Consider the following 6,068-nt stretch of genomic DNA (forward strand, 5'->3'; position numbering starts at 1 on the left):
CAGCAGGAAATAAGAGGCGGACCTACCAGGTTGAGGCCCGGCCCTTCCTGCTGCCTCCACCCAAACACAAGAGAGTCGCTGAGACCCAGGTGCTTTGCCCTCCGATCCACTGTGAGCAGAGGTGTGAGCCCGAGGTTAGTGGGTGGCCAGGACTAATTTCGGGTTGCAGGCAGAGCCAGCCTGCTCACAGCACCTACAGCTCGCAGTGGAGCAGCTCCACCCCTTCCCTCCCCTCCCCTCCACCCGCATCCCTAACTCGGCTTCTCTGGGACCTAAGTGGAGAAACCTTCCAATTCATTTTCATCGAAATCCATTCAAGCCAGAAGGCACTGAGAAACCGTATTTGTTTTTTTCTAATCACCTCTCAGGGCACCTTCTCATGCCTAAAACAAGGAGCAAATCTGTGCAGAGTGAGCATAATTTTACAAAAAGAAGCGGGGAGGGAGGGCCCTTCCTCCAGGCTGACACTGCCCAGAGCAGGCTGACAGCTGGGCCGGGCACTCACAGAGGGTGGTTTTGCTGAACCAGGGCTCCTAGCCTCCCACGCAGCTCCACACAGTTCTAGTTATTGCCACTTCTAGGGCGGCCCTGGATTGGATTGAATTGGATTGGATTATAGCAACTTGATTCGATTATGGGTGTCTCCCAGATCTCCTACCTAAAGCATACCCAGGAGGGTAAGTAGCTTAATGGAGTATTTCATCCACTGAGCTAATTTCCTTCCTTCTTCTTTGTTTTAAAATATATTGTTATTGATTCTTGAGAGGAAGGGAGAAGGAGAGAGAGCTAGAAACATCAATGACGAGAGAGAATCATTGATCGGCTGGCTGCTTCCTGCACATCCCCCACTGGGGATGAAGCCCGCAACCTGGTCTTGGGCCCTTGACCAGAATCGAACCCGGGATCCTTCAGTCCTCAAGCCAACACTCTATCCACTGAGCCAAGGCCGCTAGGGCCTAATTTTCTTTAATGCACCAGTGTAGGCTGGCTTTGAGTGTAAGGCAGCTTGCCTCAGCGCCCCTTTAAAAAGCAACAAGATACAGGCCCTCTGAGGAGCTCTTGGACATGTCACTCCTGGGCCCGGGCCAGTCATTTCCACCATGCACTGAAATGGCTCTCACCGTCCTCTGGTGAAGGGCAAGGCCCTTCTTCCACCTCTCTGATTGCTCCCTTCATCTTAGGACAGTGGTTCTCAACCTTCCTAATGTCGAGACCCTTTAATACAGTTCCTCATGTTGTGGTGACCCCCAACCATAAAATTATTTTCATTGCTACTTCATAACTGTAATTCTGCTACTGTTATGAATTGTAATATAAACATCTGATATGCAGAATATATTTTCATTGTTATAAATTGAACATAATTAAAGCATAGTGATTAATCACAAAAACAATATGTAATTATATATGTGTTTTCTGATGGTCTTAGGCGACCTCTGTGAAAGGGTTGTGACCCACAGATTGAGAACCGCTGTCTTACGAGCTCCTGGGTTCCTCCTGCCTCGAGGGCTGCTTCCTTCCAGGCTCCTCTGTGGGCGCCTCAGTCTATCTTGGGCCATGAATGCTGTGCCTCGGCCTTAGGTGCTGTCCCTTCTCACTGGACACACCTTTGAAGAGTATATTCCTGCAAATGCTTCTCAGGTCAGCGTCCACAGTTCAGAGCTCTCCCCTGAACTTGTGGTAGACAACTCAAACGCCAACTGATGTCCTACAATGAACTGGATTCTTAATTGGTCAAAACCAGGACCCCTTACTTTCTCACTCCTTCCGCCCAAACAAACATGGCCTTCTAATAATCCCCCATCTACCCTACTTCCTAAGCCACACACTTGAGGGTTAAGCTCGTCTCTCCCGATATCTCGTTCCCAACGAGTTAGCAAGTTCTGACCATTCTGCCTTCTTAATTTATCTCAAATTGTCCGCCCTGGCCCAGTTGAGGCTACTCTACAATTTTCCTCTCATGATTCAGTGCAACAGCTTCTGAACTGTACTCCCTGCTTCTTCCTTCAATATCTCCCACACACTAAGTTGGAATGGTATTTCTAAAACACAAACTAGCCCTAGCTGGTTTTTCTCAGTGGCTAGAGCGTCGGCCTGCGGACTGAAGGGTCCCAGGTTTGATTTCGGTCAAGGGCACATGCCCGGGGTTGTGGCCTCAGTCCCCAATCGGGGGCGTGCAGGAGGCAGCCGATCGATGATTCTCTCTCATCATTGATGTTTTCATCTCTCTCTCCTTCTCCCTTCTCTGAAATCAATAAAAATATATTCACAAAAATAAAAATAAAACACAAGTTAAACATGTCTTTCTCCTTAAAAGCATCAGAGCCTCTCTGCCTTTCAGAAGCTTCAGCTTGATGGACTGCTAAGCCGGCATTGCCTTTTGGGAAAAGTCTTTAGCTCTAGCATATAAGTGCCTGTGCTCTCGGGTGTTACCTCTGAGCAACCAGAGGAGACAGTACACCATAGTGAGGGCTGAAACGCATGCTCTGGAGTTGGGTTCAGACCCCTGCTGATTGTGTGCCCTTTGGGGAATGGGGACCTTTAACCCCTCGTGGCTCCTCTTCTTCATTGATAAAATGGGAATAAGAATAGTACCTACCGTATCAGGTTGTTATGAGGATTAAATGAGTTAGCAAAGCGCCTGATGTGCAGTAAGGGCTCAGTAAGTATAATCTAGTTATCCACTGGAATGCCCGTTCCACAATCATACAGGGTTTCGTCTGTTTTGTTTACTGCTGTATGACCGAGGCATAGAACAGTGCCTGGTAGCAAAAAGGTGCTTAAAAACATTTCTTGAATACACAGGCAAAATTCATATAAAACAATTTTTATTTCAGCATACCCATAATAAAAAATCTGGAAAAATTTAAAACGTCCAATAATATGAAAATGAATAAGATAATAAACAGCAGAATAAACAACAAAAAAAGGAATGTTGGGAAATTTCAGAAACCAAGGATTAAGAAAAAAATTCTAAAAGCATTCACACAAAGAAAATGGATTCCGTGTCGATGGAATATTCGTCAGTTTGACTTCACACTTTCCACCCGCAGCACCGAGTGCAAAAATACGGTGAAGCAATAGCTTCCAACTTCTGAGAGAAAATAATGTGGAATCTAAAAGTCTGACTCAACCAAACTTTCATTCTAGATTGGAGGCAAAAATATACATTCTTTACCACAGACTCTTCCTTAACACATTTCTTAGGGATGTAGGAGAAAATTATTCTAAGAGGAAGAAGCTGGATACCAAAAGCAATTTTAAACGAAGACATGAGTAAAATGTACTGGTAAGTTCAAATTTCTGTTGAGTAAAAGATATTTTAGAATATTTAGAAGAAGAATATGGAACTAAAATCCCAGGTGATCTCCAGTTCTTTTTTCCCCTTTCTTGGTGACCCTGGAAGCTGTGTGTTTCTTAGGACATAGCTACAAGATGTCCCTACATCAATCACTGCTTAGAAAACAAACACCTGGGAGAGTGACCAGACCCTCATCCAAATAGGACATGAATGTTAACAAGCCTCTATTATACAAAGCCACTGAGATTCTCTATAGCAGCACGACCTGCCCTTTCTGACAAACATGCCTCTCTATCTATAGGCGCTGCTGTGTTGGAGGTGGATGGCAAATATACATGGGACCAGGATAGGTCTGGGACCATGGTTTGTTAGTAATGAGATTCTTATAGACCAGGGGTGGGCAACCTTTTTGTGAGTGCGTGCCAAAACCAGCAAAATCTCTGACTCAAAATTCTTCTGCATGCCAACCCTAATTTTTTGAGAACATGTTACGCCTACTTGATATCTCTTAAGGTGTACGTATGTGAAGAACCTTGAAGAAATAATAAAATTCATTCGAGCGACAAAAACACAGTATATGATGATGGAAAATTTATTTTTTAATGTATACATGTACACTGATAGTCCGGCAGAAAACTTTATGACTCCATTTGATATTATCAGTGGGACTTTTGCTGCTGCATCACTGATGACAGAGATTTTACATCAGGTTTATATTTCGTGGGTGGTCTTTGATGTGCCTCTTGAGGTTTGGGAAATATCTAAATCTCTCACCATCCACATCTCTCTTAAAGACTTCCAGTTTCTTTTCAAAAGACTTTCTGTAACCAAACATAACATCAAGTGTCTTGCCAGTTCCTTGTAATTTAACATTTAAGTCATTCAAATGTTCACAAAAATTGTAAATGGAAGATTATAAGAGAGGGTTTCACGTGCCAGCAAAAGTTACTGCATGCCAGGGGTTGCCCACCCCTGCCTTAGACTATGCATAGGGTTCCTTGAAATAAATAAGGTATTCTTGAAGGGGCAGATAATTGATGACACTATTTTCTCTTAAATTTATTTTTTTGTTTAAAGATGTAAGATAGTTTAAGTTTAAAAAATTTGGCTCTCAAAAGAAATTTCAATCCTTGTACTGTTGATATTTGGCTCTGTTGACTAATGAGTTTGCTGACCACTGCTCTTGGTTAAAGGGTTGGTTGTGGCCTCTGTGATTACATCAGTGATGGAGAACCTATGACATGCATGTCAGAGGTGACACGTGAACTCATTTTTTTGGTTGATTTGTCTTTGTTAAATGGCATTTAAATATATAAAATAAATATCAAAAATATAAGTCTTTGTTTTACTATGGTTGCAAATATCAAAAAATTTCTATATGTGACACGGCACCAGAGTTAAGTTAGGGTTTTTCAAAATGCTGACACGCTGAGCTCAAAAGGTTCGCCATCACTGGATTACATCCATGTCTCCTTATATTTTTATCCCATTTCCCAATGTAGTCATTTAATGGAAAGAGCACCGAGCCAGGTGCCAGGAATTCTGGTCCTGGTATTATTACTCCAAGGCTGATTGGCCTTGGGCAAATGTCTACCTCTATCTGGGCATAGTTTCTTTTTCCTTAAAATGAAGGTAACATCCCTGCCCTCTGAACTTCTAGTGAGACAGGGAGAAAGTTGAGGGTGTGTCTAAGGCCACCACCCCTCAAGGGAAGCTCTAAACTCTCCTTGACCACTTTCCTGCTCCAGGACCTTCTTCCTGTCCCATACCCTCGGCCTGGATTTGAACTCAATTATTGCTCGGTGAGCAAGTTTGTATTGGTGTTTCCTTCTTCATGTTCCGTCTCCTTCCTGAGTATACACAGCGGGCTTTCCCTTGGTGAGGGAATAGGGGCTTATTGCAGCTTCTGGCAATGGCTAGACAGGGATAGAGGTGCTTTTCAAGGCTCCTTTTAGGATGAGAGAGAGTGGTCCCTTCCGTTGCCTCTATCTAGGGTGAGCTCTGATGGTCAGAGGGGCCTCCTTCACTCCCTAAAGAGACTGCATTTTAATCCACTGCCGGTCAGCCTGATGTTTTCTTATGAGCACTGGGCTGGATTCTGTCCAAACTGTGCCCCTAATGAACTGTTGGATGACCTGGACAACCTGTGGGTCTTTGCCCCTTAATTTATAAGATGGAAAAACCTGTCTTCGAGGAGCTGGAAGGTATCTTCCAAGTCAAATGCCGTAGAATCTTAGACTCCCTTTTAATGGAATCTGAGTCATAATGGAATCAAGCAAAGAAAGAATGCAGAACGCTGACCCCAACACACAGACCCTCATTTCTCAACTGAGGCACCTGCAGAAATTCAACCTCCTCTTCACCATACTTCCAGGTGCACCATCTCATCTGTATCTCAGGAATGATCCAGGATAACCCTGCACGACCACCGAGGCTTTCCAGGTCAGAGAATCAATCTCCCTCAGGAAGACAGAAGTTTTCCAATGTTCCGATCGAAGCTGTGCCCTCTCAATTGGCCCTTGGCCTGGAATTTACAAGGCACCAGGGCTTCGAAGACAATGGTAGTCTAGATCCTACACAATCATAGGCATCTCATTTACAAATGATCTACACTAATAAAAGAGAAACATGGTAATTAGCGTACCACCGCTACCCTTTTCATTGGCTAATCAGTGAGTATATGCAAATTAACTGTCAGCCAAGATGGCGGCCGGCAGCCAGGCACTGAAGCGAGCACGAGGCTTGCTTGCTGCAGACTCCAACATTC

Source organism: Myotis brandtii, unplaced genomic scaffold (genome assembly GCF_000412655.1).
Source record: "Myotis brandtii unplaced genomic scaffold, ASM41265v1 scaffold220, whole genome shotgun sequence".
NCBI classification, from domain to species: Eukaryota; Metazoa; Chordata; class Mammalia; order Chiroptera; family Vespertilionidae; genus Myotis; species Myotis brandtii.